Source organism: Triturus cristatus, chromosome 8, assembly GCF_964204655.1.
Source record: "Triturus cristatus chromosome 8, aTriCri1.1, whole genome shotgun sequence".
Taxonomy (NCBI): domain Eukaryota; kingdom Metazoa; phylum Chordata; class Amphibia; order Caudata; family Salamandridae; genus Triturus; species Triturus cristatus.
The window spans coordinates 1,583,568,633-1,583,582,955 of NC_140591.1; the positions used below are offsets into that span (position 1 = coordinate 1,583,568,633).

The 14,323-nt window shown below is 50.0% G+C and overlaps 1 protein-coding gene across 2 annotated transcripts in view; it reads left to right on the forward strand.

The window, feature by feature from the left end:
• Nucleotides 1-7,334: 7,334 nt before the first annotated feature.
• LOC146806248 (uncharacterized) overlaps nt 7,335-14,323 on the forward strand; it is a 377,938-nt gene continuing 370,949 nt past the window's right edge. Inside the window, exon 1 of one of the 2 annotated variants that reach the window (XM_085623498.1) lies at nt 7,335-7,519. The gene's annotated coding sequence lies outside the window, so the exon portion shown is untranslated. The remainder of the gene's footprint in view (nt 7,520-14,323) is intronic. The other variant, XM_085623504.1, reaches the window with a different exon arrangement.

Consider the following 14,323-nt stretch of genomic DNA (forward strand, 5'->3'; position numbering starts at 1 on the left):
TCTGGACCTGGAGAATTTATGGATGACCTTGAGGCCTCTACCATTCTTAAGATAATGGTCTGCACACTGGATCCTTTAGACTTTGAGAAGGACGATATGCAAGATTGGGGGAGGAGGGTAGGCCACGTTTCTGTGATGAAGACTGCGACAGGTGATGAGGTTTGTGATGTCTGGTGCTTGTGTTCTCTGGTTTGAGGGTGTTTGGTGGGTAGTTGGATGGGGCTGGGTCTATGTGTTGTGAGAATGCTATGTGAATGTTTGTGTGGTCTCATCTAGGTGTCTTTCTGTGGATGCTGGCAGAGGCAATGATATTTTACTTAGACTGAAGTGAAGCTGGATTTCTGGCCCAAGGCTTCAACAGGCCTCACTAGGAAACGCCCTCGTCTGTGTCTGCAGTTTGCTATGGATGCTGCGGCGGTGGGATGCTTGAGAAGCTGACTGAAGGATGGAGAAGGCAAAAAATGATGTCGCTTCCTGTACAGATGGATGCTGGCAACCGAAGTGATGTCAGATGCTGCACAGGTGGATGCTGGGAACTGCAGTAATATCACCTTCTATACAGATGGACGATAGAGAATGGAGTCTGCTTTGCTTGCTTCTGCTGTTAAATGTGTTTTGGCTTTAAAGCAGTTATATCACTTCCTGTAGAGAAGGATTCTGAGAAATACAGTGATGCCACTTCCTGTTGAGATGAGAACTGCAGAGTTGACATCATATCTCCAACTTTTGTATGGATCTTTAAATGACTGCACTCTTCTGAGATGGATGATGGGAACATAATCAACAATGCCACTGTTATGGAGGGGTATACAAGTGAGATCAATGCAGGGTTTTGTGAGGTGGGCAGGGGTATGGAGGTAATTGCAAGGTTTCCCTTTAAGAGATGTGGGAAACAGTGAAGCTGGACTCACCATAAGGCATCTAGCAAGGTAATTGGAGAGGAAGAGGGTCATAATATTTCATAGTTAGAAATTCTGGACATTATAATGTGCTGCGTTCAAGTAATATTTTCAGACATTTCAACGAGAAAGGCAGCTGCAACTACTACTCACACACATGCAGGTAGTCCTAAAGCCACAGCATCAAGACATGAGGAATTACAGGCAACAGGCTTCTTTTGGTCACCATGGGGCGGCACCAACACCCGGAGGGCAAAGCCCTCCCTTTCATGCCAATGGAATGCAAAAGGTCTCATGAAATCAAGCAAACCCAAAGAAGGGACAGAAGCCCACGCATTTTTCAACAAAGGTTTGCTCTGCCTCCACTAACCACAGCAAAGGTCATTGGTATATTTTGTTACAAGTTCTTGTGAAAGAGTCACACTATTAGCATATTCTGAAATCCACTGACGACAATCATCAGCCATCCCCAAAAGAGCGAATACCCTAAGAAACTAACAATTTAGGCTAGATTATGGACAGCTTTGATGCGATTGGTAGTTGCAGCATATGGTGGGACTTCAATATCGAACACGGGGTAAACAAAGTGACAACTTTTCTCTACAAGCCTTGTGCCCTCGCTTAGCTAATCTAGAGAGCAGATATGGGGACTCATGTTGGCATTGATCTAAGGAATCAGAGGCAAACAACAAGTCATCAACATATGGAACCAGGTTAGGAGCACCTGGACAGAACGGGGGGTCTAAACCCTTCTTCAGAACTTGTGACGTGACGGAGGGTGACTTTGTAGACCTCTGTGGAACTCAAGCTATATTATTTGCGAGTCGCTGAAGGAGAACGTGAATAGAAACTGACGTTCAGGGTATATGTAATGTAATGTAAGTTGTCTCTTATAAAGCGCGGGCTGTCACTCCGTGAGGAGCCTCCTGGCGCTGTGGAGGTTTGGAGGTAAGGGGAGGGGAGGGGCACTAGCTTTCCGAGATAAGAGAGAGGCATAGTTCCTCTGGGGCAGCAAATATCCAGGTCTTCAGGGCCTTCCTGAACAGTGTCTCTGTCTCAAGTGACCTCAGGTGGGGTGGTAGTAGGTTCCATGCTTTGGAATGGAATAGGGATGGAGAACGAAGCAGAACACAAATAGACAAAAGTGATCCATGGGGCGGTAGGTGAGATACAGGATAGAACGGCTGCCGGGTTCCGCTCCAAGGAAACACTGCGCAATTCCACATTACAGCCGTGATGGCACGCAGATCTTGCGCAATCTGATGGGGTTCTTTCCCTGCCTTCGTGATGGGTACATGGCCATCAGTGGGCATCAGAACCTTCTGTTTTAAAAGAGCAGCAATTACCCGGTGGATACCTGCTTCCACCTCAAGACAGAAGAGATAGTGTGGTATACATGGACGTTACTACAAATGTTATCTTGACAGGAGCTGCAGTAAAGATACAGCATATATATCCCAAGCATGCCGGGGCCACAAAGATGAAGGAACTTGCATCGACCCTATTTTGAGGTGAAGCATTTGCTTCGTCATTGACATTAAAAGAGCCCTCAGTATGACTCAGCACATCTAAACCATTTTTTTTTTCAATTGAAACGTACAAATATACACTGTTGCTAATGCAATACACAATACAGTTCCTTCTACAGAGAAGATCTCCGACTAATAAATACCTTAAGAGGTGGGGCTCTGCTGGTCGGTAAATGGACTCAAGGAGAGAGACACCAGGGGCCAAATTACGAATAAGGCACACTTTCCTGCTTTGTGGCACAATGTACCTTTAAAAAGGTGCGCCCTGCGCAAACAAGTGCACCGTGTTTGAATTAATGCACTGCCCCCAGGGCAGCCAGGAACTTGCGCTGCCCTGGGGGTAGCACATTCAGGTGAAATATGGAGCAGCTGTTTAAAAGCGGCACCATGTTTCACTTTTGCAGGCGGCAACCTGCCTGCACTTTTAGGGGGATTAGACATCCCCTTGCAAGGGGGTGCACTAGTGACTGCAGCCGCCTGCAGGGGTATGTCTGAGGGGTCCATGGGACCCTCCCCACCCCCCCCCAAAGAGAGCTGCTTTTAGGAGATGCGCCCCATTTTTGGCGCACTTTAAGTGCGCCTCTTAAAGACACGTTTGCCTCTGCACCCACATTGGTAATATGGCACAAGCGCAGAGGCAAACAGATTCCCTCATTTGCATGGCGCCATGCTCCCCTGTAAACCAGGGAACACCCTTGAATGATAGCGTGGCACAACATGTGCGCCAGCGCCATCTGTATTACAGAAGGGGACGTACAAGCTTCTGCGGCCACTTCTGTAACACAGTTGTGCCTCCGGGGCACTCATAGCAGGCGCACACACCCGTTTTGCCACTTGGGCACAATGTATAATAGCGGCCCAGATTAATAACAGGGTGAGGAACACATATCATTGAAATGCCAACTGCATCAATTATTTTTCCCAAGAGAGGGACACGTTGTGTTTTTCGGAGAGGGTCAGCCAGCACCAGTATCAATAAGGCACAGTGTGGCTCTCCCCTGATGACTCATAGCACATAGGGCCCTCTCTGGTCTATAGGGATTGAAATGTGTATAGAGCAGTTGGCTCCCCGGGTCAGTCCTAAATGGTGGGCCCCTATGTAGAGTCGGCAGAGCTCAATCAAATAGTTATAAGGAAACCCTGGGATGCTTTTTGGAAGCCTCGAGTCCACCACAATTGAAGCAGGAGTTCCTAGGCGGACTCACTCGGCTCTTTTGCTCCCTGGTGCACCCTGCCTGCCTCTGCCGCTCCCCCAGACCGACTGCAGAAACAACAGCATTTGTTAAGAAAAGAGTCTGTGTGCGATAGACTCTTACTTTCCTTCGTGAACAGCAGTGCAGTGATTGGCTACAGAAACCAAATCAGACTTTTTTGTGATTTTCCAACCTATGCAGATGCTTCTCAAATCCTCTTGTATTTTTAGAACCAATCACTGAACAAAAGCAGCTCTCGCGCCACTCTACCAGGTCCAGACGTGGTCACACTATTAGAACAAGAGTCAAATATAGATCTTTGCTTTGTTTACAATTGTTAATTTTTGTTACTCAATTTCAGTAGAACAGACTAGTGGCTGCGCTCAACAAACATTTATTTCTTGAAACATCTTGCAGCTGTGAAGGTGGCATTGTCCCTACATGCCTGCTGTGGACAGTGGCTTTGGGACCCAGCCAGCCTCTCCCCTCCCCAGGTGTTACAACAAAGACAGTCCAATTAGGATCATAAGATTTAAAAACAGACTGAAGTTCCTCCTTTACCTTTTGGGGATTTCCTTGACCTCTCAATGCATAACATGCAACAATGTATTTACATCCGCTAAATTATGATTATAAAATTAAAAACAGTTTGCAAGTCTACGGAAAATCTCTGGGGCCTTTCTTGGATATTGGGGAACTGTGTTGCCCGACTGCTCGGAGCCTGCATTTCAGAAAAGTGAGGGGTCGATTAAGACTGTGCCAGAGGTGGTAGATGATGTGTTGTCATGCCATCCTCTCTTCTAGTCCTCGCAGTTGTTGCACAACTGTCAGCCATGTTGGTGCCTGTCACACTGCCCCTCACTGCAATCATTGGTGCTCTCTCTCCTTGCACTGCCCCTGCTGCACCCCCAACAAATTGCCCATGGGCTGGTCTGCACCGTTCCTGGGCTCAACCAATATGGCTCCCAACAAACAATATGGCACCCGCCAACCAATATGGCTCCCAACAAACAATATGGCACCCGCCAACCAATATGGCTGCCACCAGCACTGGGAAAAACAGAATATCTACTAAGATCTTCCTATCTCTATCTCGATTCAGTCTCCTCTTGGATATAATTGTTCATTTGGGCAAAAGGGTAAGGAAAAGGCAGTGCAGTGAGGGCACAAGCTCGCGTTCTATCCCTATTGTGAATAATATGGTATATTAGTTTCTCCTGGGTGTTTTGAAGAACCGTCATCTGTAGTTCCCGACAGGATTTTGTTGCTTCCTCATCCATATTAAGGAAGGGCGACTCCTGCACTGGAGTACTCTTATCTTCAGTGTCCTTAAGACTTCTTTTAAGATTTAGTCTTTCACTATCAAAGGTGCCTTTGTCAGGAACAGATCTGCTTCATCATGCACTGGTCTATAAACCTGCATGTGCTTCAACTATACCTGTGGTGTGTTATATTTAGGGTTTCCAGATTAACCCGATTAAACCTGCCTGAAACCCACAGGAGGTAAAATTCTCAGTGGAAACCTAAAAGCACTGATTTTACTCTGCTTCTAATGCTTGGGCGTCTTTTGCTGCCAGCGGAGTACAAGTGCATTAGTTACTGTCGCAGCTGCCGTGGGTCCACGGGAGCCTTACATACAAACACGCTAGGTACGCTTTCTGCACGATACATTCAGTGCACATCTGTCTTACTGAGGGGAATACCAGAATGGCATTTAACTGTGATGGATGGCCTGATAGAAATATGGTAATAAGGTCACAGCAATTAAAGCTGTGTCTCGGGAATCTGATATAGCACGAGTGAAACACTTTTGTAGATACTAGGACATATGTCATTATTTGGGGTTTTAATAATAAAATATAATAAGTAGCACTCAGGGAGGAGTTGAGGCTCTTACTTGAAAGTGGCTAGTCCAGCCTCAGACTGCTCACTAAATGCCACGATGTTGCGGCGTGGCCCGAATAAAAATATCTCAATTAAAGAACAATAATGAATTTAGTGTCGGCTGGACCAAGTGGTCACATTAAGAATCCTTGATCGTGACTGGGCGTCTCTCGAGCAGCCCCGCACACTATGCAGTGGTGCCTGGGAGAGGCCAGTGTTTGTTTGTTACAAGGGAAACAGGAGGAAGGAGCTGCAGCACAGAGGAGGACCTGCTAAAAGCAGCTTTACAAAACATCTTTTGTCCTTAAGTGATACTAAAAAGTACTTCTGGCTACATAAAACATGTTGCTCTTTTATCGGATCACAATGAAAAGACGCCAATGTTAAAAAAAATATTTGTTTTTAATTTTTAAAGAGTCGATACATTTTAAAATGACATATTTAGAGCAACAAAAATAATTTGTGTGATATTATGCTAATATTTTGCTGCAGGGTATACTTTTCATAGCTCGCCTTGTGCTGATGGCTGTCAGTTCCATTTCAGGCCCCTGTCGGACTTCTCCCAAAGAAATATCCGTCTTGCTCACCACTAACAAAACAACAACAAAAATAGAATAAACACATGTGGCTAGTCAAAAATCAAGCAGCCTATTGGCTAATGCCCAACCCATCCAAATAACAATGATCACTTTGTAATTGAGAGTTAGCGACGCCAGGGAGATGTCAGTCGTTCCTTGCGATGGTCCACCCAGGAGAGGGAGCAGCAGCCCACAGTAACGCACAGGTCACGGGAAGTCAGGATAAACGTCCTATAGGGTTCACCCAGCAGCTCACAGGCTTGCAAAGACTACAGGCAGCCAAGAAATGTTCTTTATTGTGAACCACAGAGGCGAGTCCCACAGGCGTGCACTGGTGACAGACAGGATTAACATATCCTACACGCTGTGCACTGGTTATAGGTCCGGAAGTAATGTCAAGTGCCTTATAGATGCAACCGGGAGTGACCGGGGAGCAGGCCACAGTGAACCTTGATTACAGGCACCGGAAGTGCATAAATGCCCAGTAGGGCTAGTCGAAGAGTGGTTCCAATGGCACAGTGCCAACATCAACTTTTCCTGATCTGCAGGCAGGTACACAACGACGAAGCATTAAAAATAGGGGTGTCGCCGTGTATGTACCCCACCTACCCTGAACATAGGTAAGCAGGAAAAAGAGGCGATGAGAGGGTTAGACTCAAAGGGGCAAATGGGACTCTGAAGAGAGACGCCTGGAGACCCCCCCGTCTGGAGACCTCTCGGACTAGTGGGTACGCCTCCCTTGGAGGCGCTACCCAAGGAAGGGGCCCCACTCCGAGGCCCCCCAGAACCTGGAAGAGGGGCGCTCCCCAACCAGAGGCCCCTCATCTTCTGACAACCCCACACCGGGGGCCTCAGACCCAGGAAAAGGGACCCTCCCCAACCGGAGGCCCCTCAGCTTCTTACAAAGGGCCCCACGCCGGACCCCTCCGACCTTGGAAGAGGGGCCCTCCTCAACCTCTCCCTTCTCAACCCCTGGCAGAGGGCAGCATCCCACGCCGGGCCCCTCAGGTCCTGGAAGAGGGGCCCTCCCCAACCGGAGACCCCTCAGCTTCTGGCTAAGGCCCCACACCGGGGCCCTCGGATTCTGGCCCGGCTGGGCCCCTGTAGACAGCCCCCACACCGATGCAGAGGGCCCCAAGCCTGTGCCCCTCACCCTGACACTCCGTCCGCGGCTCTCTCTCCCCAGGCCGGAGGGAGGGCTGGGAGTGAGCTCCTAGCTCAGCGCCCCCTGGCGGCCCGCGGCCTCATTTCCTGTCCCCGGGAGGGGAGGGGAGCGGAAGTGTGGCGCTGCCGGCTCCTGTTGCTACCCGTGGCCGCCGGAGCAACGGCTCTCCCCGCCCCAGCCCTGCAGCCCCCGGGCCCCCTCCTGCCCCCACCCGGACCCGCCCTCTGCACCGACCGAGAGCCTCGGAGACAAAGCACCGAGCGGAGCACAGGTGAGGCATGGGGGCTGGGGTGTGGGGGCCGGGGGGCAGTGTGTGTGCCTTGTACTGTCCGGGCACTGTCCGCAGTAGTGCCTGCACCCTCCCTGCGCTGCCTGCACCCTCCCTGCGCTGCCTGCACCCTCATTGCGCTGCCTGCACCCTCCCTACGCTGCCTGCACCCTCCTTGCGCTGCCTGCACCCTCCCTGCGCTGCCTGCACCCTCCCTGCGCTGCCTGCACCCTCCCTGCGCTGCCTGCACTCTCCCTGCGCTGCCTGCACTCTCCATGCGCTGCCTGCACCCTCCATGCGCTGCCTGCACCCTCCATGCGCTGCCTGCACCCTCCATGCGCTGCCTGCACCCTCCATGCGCTGCCTGCACCCTCCCTGCGCTGCCTGCACCCTCCCTGCGCTGCCTGCACAGACCACTGCACCTCCCTACACAGACCCCTGCACCTCCCTTCACTCTGCACAGACCCCTGCACCTCTCTTCACAGACCCCTGCACCTCTCTTCACTCTGCACAGACCCCTGCACCTCTCTTCACTCTGCACAGACCCCTGCACCTCTCTTCACTCTGCACAGACCCCTGCACCTCTCTTCACTCTGCACAGACCCCTGCACCTCCCTTCACTCTGCACTGACCTCTGCACCTCCCTTCACTCTGCACAGACTCTGCACCTCTCTTCACAGACCCTGCACCTCCCTTCACTCTGCACAGACCCTGCACCTTCATTCCCTCTGCACAGACCCTGCACCTCCCTTCACTCTGCACAGACCCCTGCACCTCCCTTCACTCTGCACAGACCCCTGCACCTCCCTTCACTCTGCACAGACCCCTGCACCTCCCTTCACTCTGCACAGACCCCTGCACATCCCTTCACGACCCCTACCACATCCAGACTCTGCTCCTTCCTTCACTCTGCACAGTCCCTTCCACAGTCATACTCTGCCTGCAGAGACCCCTGCACCTCCCTTCACAGACCCCTGCACCTCCCTTCACATTCACCTGCGCCTCCCTTCACATTCACCTGCGCCTCCCTTCACATTCACCTGCACCTCCCTTCACATCCCTTCACATTCACCTGCACCTTCCTTCACATTCACCTGCACCTTCCTTCACATTCACCTGCACCTCCCTTCACCCTGCACATCTCTTCCACATTCATGCTCTGTCTGTACAGCTCTGTGTACAGTCCACCCTGCATAGCCGTGCATCCACCCTGCATAGCCGTGCATCCACCCTGCATAGCCGTGCATCCACCCTGCATAGCCGTGCAGCCACCCTGCATAGCCCTGCAACCCTATCCATAGCCGTGCACCCTCCGTGGTCTCGCCTGCACGGCCCATGCACTTCCATAGTCTGCTTAGCCCCGCACTCTTACCGTAGCCTGTCTGCTGGAGCCATGCACAGCTGTGTTTGTTCGTTGCCCTGTATGCACACCCTCAGCGCCTTCCCGGTGCGTGTCTGCACAGACACAGTACTCCAGTACACGCCCTGCAGAGACGCAGCACCCCAGAACACGTAGTGAAGAGAGACAGTTCCCTGCCGGGTCCTGTCTGCACAGACACAGCACTCCAATACCCTCCCGTGCACAGACACAGCACCCTCCCGAGCCCTGTCTGTCCTCTCTCTGTACGCTGTCTGCGAGACTGGCCCTGCACCTCCTGTACGCAGGCAGTCCTGTGCACCTTCCATTCGCCGCCAGTGCAACCCTGTCTGTGACTATGTCCCGTCTGCACGCCCCCCACCCCCCCGGATCCCCGTGTCTGCGCCGGTAGTGCGGTGCCGTTAGGCAGTGCAGGTGCATCCTTCACATTCTGTGCACAGCCCGTGTACATTCCATTATCTGTCGCCACAGCCCCGTGCCACATCCAAACAAAGCCCCCTCTGCACCCCCAGTACTGTGCCGGTGCAGACCTAGGGCGCCACCCCCTCCCTCCCCCGTACTCAAACTAAACGCCTTTGTGCACACTCTTCTGAGGTGCACACTGTTTTGCGGGGCACACTCTTTTGGGGTGCACACTCCTTTAGGGGACGCACTTCCGATGCAACACACTGTCCGCAGCTCTGCTCTCCTCCTTTCATCGCCCCAGCCCCTCCGGGTACTCCTCCTCATCACGCACACATTCAGACACATCACCCCTTCTTCCGCTCTCACAGCCCCTCTCCCTCCAGGCACTGCTTCCTATGCATGTAAACATTCAGGCACCGTGACGCCCTTCTCCCTTACACCCCCTCGGGGCACACCTCGATATCCATGCATGCACCCAGACACTGTGTGCCCCCTTGTCTCTTACATCCCCCTTTCCCTCACACCCCCTCGGAGCACCCCCGATCCATTCACACACCCAGACACTGTGTCGCCCCTTGTCTCTTACATCCCCTCTCCATCACACCCCTCTCCCTCATGGCACACACCCCTATCCATTCACACACCCAGACACTGTGTCGCCCCTTGTCTCTTACATCCCCTCTCCATCACAGCCCTCTCCCTCACGGCACACACCCCTATCCATGCACACGCCCAGACACTGTGTCGCCCCTTGTCTCTTACATCCCCTCTCCATCACAGCCCTCTCCCTCACGGCACACACCCCTATCCATGCACACATCCAGACACTGTGTCGGCCCTTCTGCCCTGCAAGCCTCCCCCTCCCGGACTACTTTCCGTACAGGAATACGTGCTGCCTCCGTGTCCTCTGTGCAGGACTCGCGGTCCACCCTACATACAAACCGTACCATCTGGGTGGAGGGCGGGATGCACGTGCGCATGAAAGAGAAGCAAGGGGGGGGGTGTTCTGCAGGAACCAATGTATGCAGTTGTGCAGGTAATGCATGTCGTCACAAAGTGATGAAACCAAAGTGTTGTTTTAAGAGGCAGGCCCTGCGAGGAAGTGGAGGTGCAGGAACCAATGCATGCAGTTGTTTGTGCATTGCAACCAAGATGTTGTTTTAAGAGACAGACTCTGCAAGGAAGTAGAGGTGCAGGAACCAATGCATGCAGTTGTGCAGGTAATGCATGCCGTCACAAAGTGATGAAACCAAAGTGTTGTTTTAAGAGGCCAGCCCTGCGAGGAAGTGGAGGTGCAGGAACCAATCCATGCAGTTGTGCAGGCAATGCAGACTGCCACAATGTGATGCAACCAAGGCATTCTTTTCAGAAGGCAGTCCTTCGCGGCAGAAGAGATGCAGGAATCACTGCATGCAGTTGTGCAGGCAATGCAAGCCTCCATAAAGTGATGCAACCACGATGTTGTTTTAAGAAGCAGGCCCTGCGAGGTCGGAGAAGTGCAAGTTCCAAAGCATGCAGTTGTGGAGTGCAACCAGTGTTTTGTTTTAAGAGGGAGGCCCTGCGAGGGAGGAAAGGTGCAGGAAGCAATGCATGCAGGTGTGCAGGCAATGCAAGGCGCCACAAAGTGACGCATGCAACCAGTGTGGTATTTTAAGAGGCGGGCCCTGCGTGGGAGGAGAGGTGCAGCGGTGGTAGACAGGCCTGTGGACCTGAGGCAGCAGTGCATCCCATGAGACAGCTGTGCACGTGGGCGCTGCACACAGCAGGGACTAGAATACTGTAAACAGACTTGGGCATGCAGCAATGCATTTCAGTCCTGACAGTCTGAGCGTCCCAAGAGAGGGAGCTAGTGACTCTCTCTTCCTATTGTATGTGGAACATGAAGATGGGAGTTGCATGTGACTGCAATGGGACGTCTGACCGAGAGACATGCACTGGTGAGGAGTCTGCCCTTGTTGCATGAAAGAACAAGCATTTTCAATGCAATAGGTCTCACATTTGTTACATTTAGAGCTGTTGGCGTTGCAAATGAGAATGTTTGTTAGAATTTTTTCTTCTAAAAAATATCCTTCCAGTAGCATAACTAATAAAAGAAAATCCATGAAGTAAGGAAAGGGTGCAGCCCCTTCGCATGTTACTAGATGTCCCTGTGGACCTCTATTAGCCATATAAGGTGCTGCACCCTGCAATAATGAAGAATACAACTCATCTTCAGGACAGGCCCAGGCCTGCCTTATTTATTCCAAAGCAACAGGCCTCGCTGACACACACATGAAGCATGGTAGAGCTTAGCCTGCCGCTGCAGCTGTTGTCTTGCTCAAACTCGCTCAAATCCATGATGCACACACTGAAACTCCACGTGCAAGACTGAGGAAGATGTAACACTGCGCAGGTGCAAGTAAAGACTGCAGAAATCCATTCCCCTAACGCCACACTTTAGCTTCAGATGTTTAAAGCTAAAGCGTGGCGTCCCGTATTGCTACAAAAGTAAATAAATGGAAAAGAAAGGCGATACTGTAGCTACGGTGGCATGCCCTCCTTTAGCTTCATATGTTTAAAGCTAAAGCGCGGCATGCCGTGATTGCTACAAAAGTAGATAAATAGAAAAAAAAGTTGTGTGGCCGCCGTATTTTTTTTCTATTTATTTACTTTTGTAGCAATCACGGTACGCTTTAGCTTAAGATGTTTAAAACAAAAGCGCAGCGTGCTGCGTTTGCTACAAAAGTAATTAAATGGATAAGAATGCGGTGTCCACCCTCCTTTTTTCTATTTATTGACTTTTGTAGCAATGGCGGCATGCTGTGCTTTAGCTTCAGATGTTTAAGCCAAAGCGCGGCTACTGCGAATGCTACAAAAGTAAATAAATGGAAAAGAAATGCGGTGTCCGCCCTCCTTTATTTCTATTCATTGACTTTTGTAGCAATGGTAGCATGCTGTGCTCTTGCTTCAGATGTTTAAGCCTAAAGCGCGGCTACAAAAGTAAATACATGGAAAAGAAAAGCGGTTTACAGTAAAGCAGATTTTAATAAAATGACCTCCTCTGCAGCGTAACGGGTTGCAGAAGCAGCATAACATGTCATGCCTCGTACAGCAGCTACAAATCAGGGCGGGTTGCAAAAGCTGAACATCATGTTCCTGCTTCAGCAAGACATTAATTAACTAAATAGTGTTCACTAACTGTTGATGAAACCTAGAGAGTAAGGACACATGTAAAAGGTAACAACAAATGAGAGGGAGGTATTAAGGAGGGACTACTAAGCCTAATCACGAAACAAAAGCCATCATTTACAAAGGACAGTAAGAGGAGCCAATTGAAAAGATGGGCGGAGAATGGGTGGAGCTTAAAGTCCATACCTTACTACAGCATGTCTCGAATAGACTGCGCAAGTGCTGCTTAGCTGAGACCTAAAAATGTAACGTAGAAATGTGATCAACCATCCCCGAAAAGCAGTGTGCTCTGGAGACATGGACAGTGAAGTTTTTGATTGTCTGCCCACTGTTGTGCTTAAAGGCATGCAGTCCATTTCTTAAAGCAAATTTTCTCCAATGGCTCTTGTACAAAAAGTTCATCCATTTTGGCTTATGTAATCTCAATAGTCATTCATTCTGATATTTCCTTTTGTTGCATCAGCATGGCATTTATCTTGTGACTAAAAGTAGGTGCAGGTCTGCAGAATAACAGACACATTGTACAACACGTTGGGAGACAATTGATGCATAAACATAACACTAAGATAACTCCTCTCACTATTAACACTATATTGAGCAGCTTCCAACTCCAAGTGGTTACCAGGCTCCAAAACCATCCTGACCAAGTCCAATCTTCATTGTCCTCTTGTATTTCAGCGGCTAAGTGATGATGCTTTTGTATGGCTAAATTAACATTAGGGGCATTTTATGTGATGTTTGAACAAATGTATTCTGCTTATACGTTTGGCGGATGCGGATCCGAAAGAGGGGACAGGGTGAAGTGATAATGTTCAGATGCGGTAGGAGTAGGAGGCACTAGGCTATGAATAGGGTAAAAAGTTTGAATCCACCGAAAATGGCCCAACAATCTCAAATCTAGCAATAGAGAACAAACATGTAACACTATTTTCCTCCTTTTGATCCAAAACTGCCGGCTTTGAGCAGGGGATTCAGGGCAAGTACTTTTTAATAGGTCAGAAGACACCTTTCCAAAGGGCCTTAACGGCAGGTCCACAACTCTACCCATTACAGCCTAATCTATATACGAATACCTCTTTTAGAAGAACGCTTAATACTATTCCTTATACTGGTCTTTATACTAAACCTGTGTTGTTTCTTACCTTTCCTTCCACTTCCTATACGTATTTGTTGTTTAATTGCCAAGGGAACAAAGAGTAGCATAACGAATAGCCAGAAACAGAGCAAAGTAATTCAAATTCTTCAAAATGTACTTGCTACACTCTCAAAGAGCATTCATTCCTCAGTGCCTTTTGCTTCAAAGCCTCACTGGCAAGCTTATGTACAGGTTCAGACCACTGGCACGGGTTGCTACCTCCCCAAAGGGAGTTTCTTCAAAGTCTATAGTTCTTTTTGCTCCTTTGCCGCAAATTGTATCTAGGCTGGACACCATCAGGATGCTCAGAGTCTGTTCGTCTGGATGGCAGCAAGTTCCTGTTCCAACGGCAGCACCTCACCATGTATCAAAAGATCCCCATCCCCAAATGGCATTTGCTTAGGAATTTGTTCAAATTCAAAGTCAGGTATTCAATTTTTTACCCACTGATTGTACGGCAAAGGAAGTGGTGCTTTCTTTACATGACTGGCATGTATCCAATGTCTATGCCATGTGCACTTAACAGCAGTCTGGGTGGTGAGGAGAACTTGCACCTGGACCCTCTCAGCGTGGCTGAAGGTCTGACTTTCTCTGAAAATGGCGGGTGAAAATCCAGTCTCCAGGCCTTAGCTTATGACCTGGACCTTCAAGGCGAGAAGGGAGACTGGCCTTCACCTGTGAATGAATCAAACGCAGTTCTTTGCTCAATTGGGCACAATAA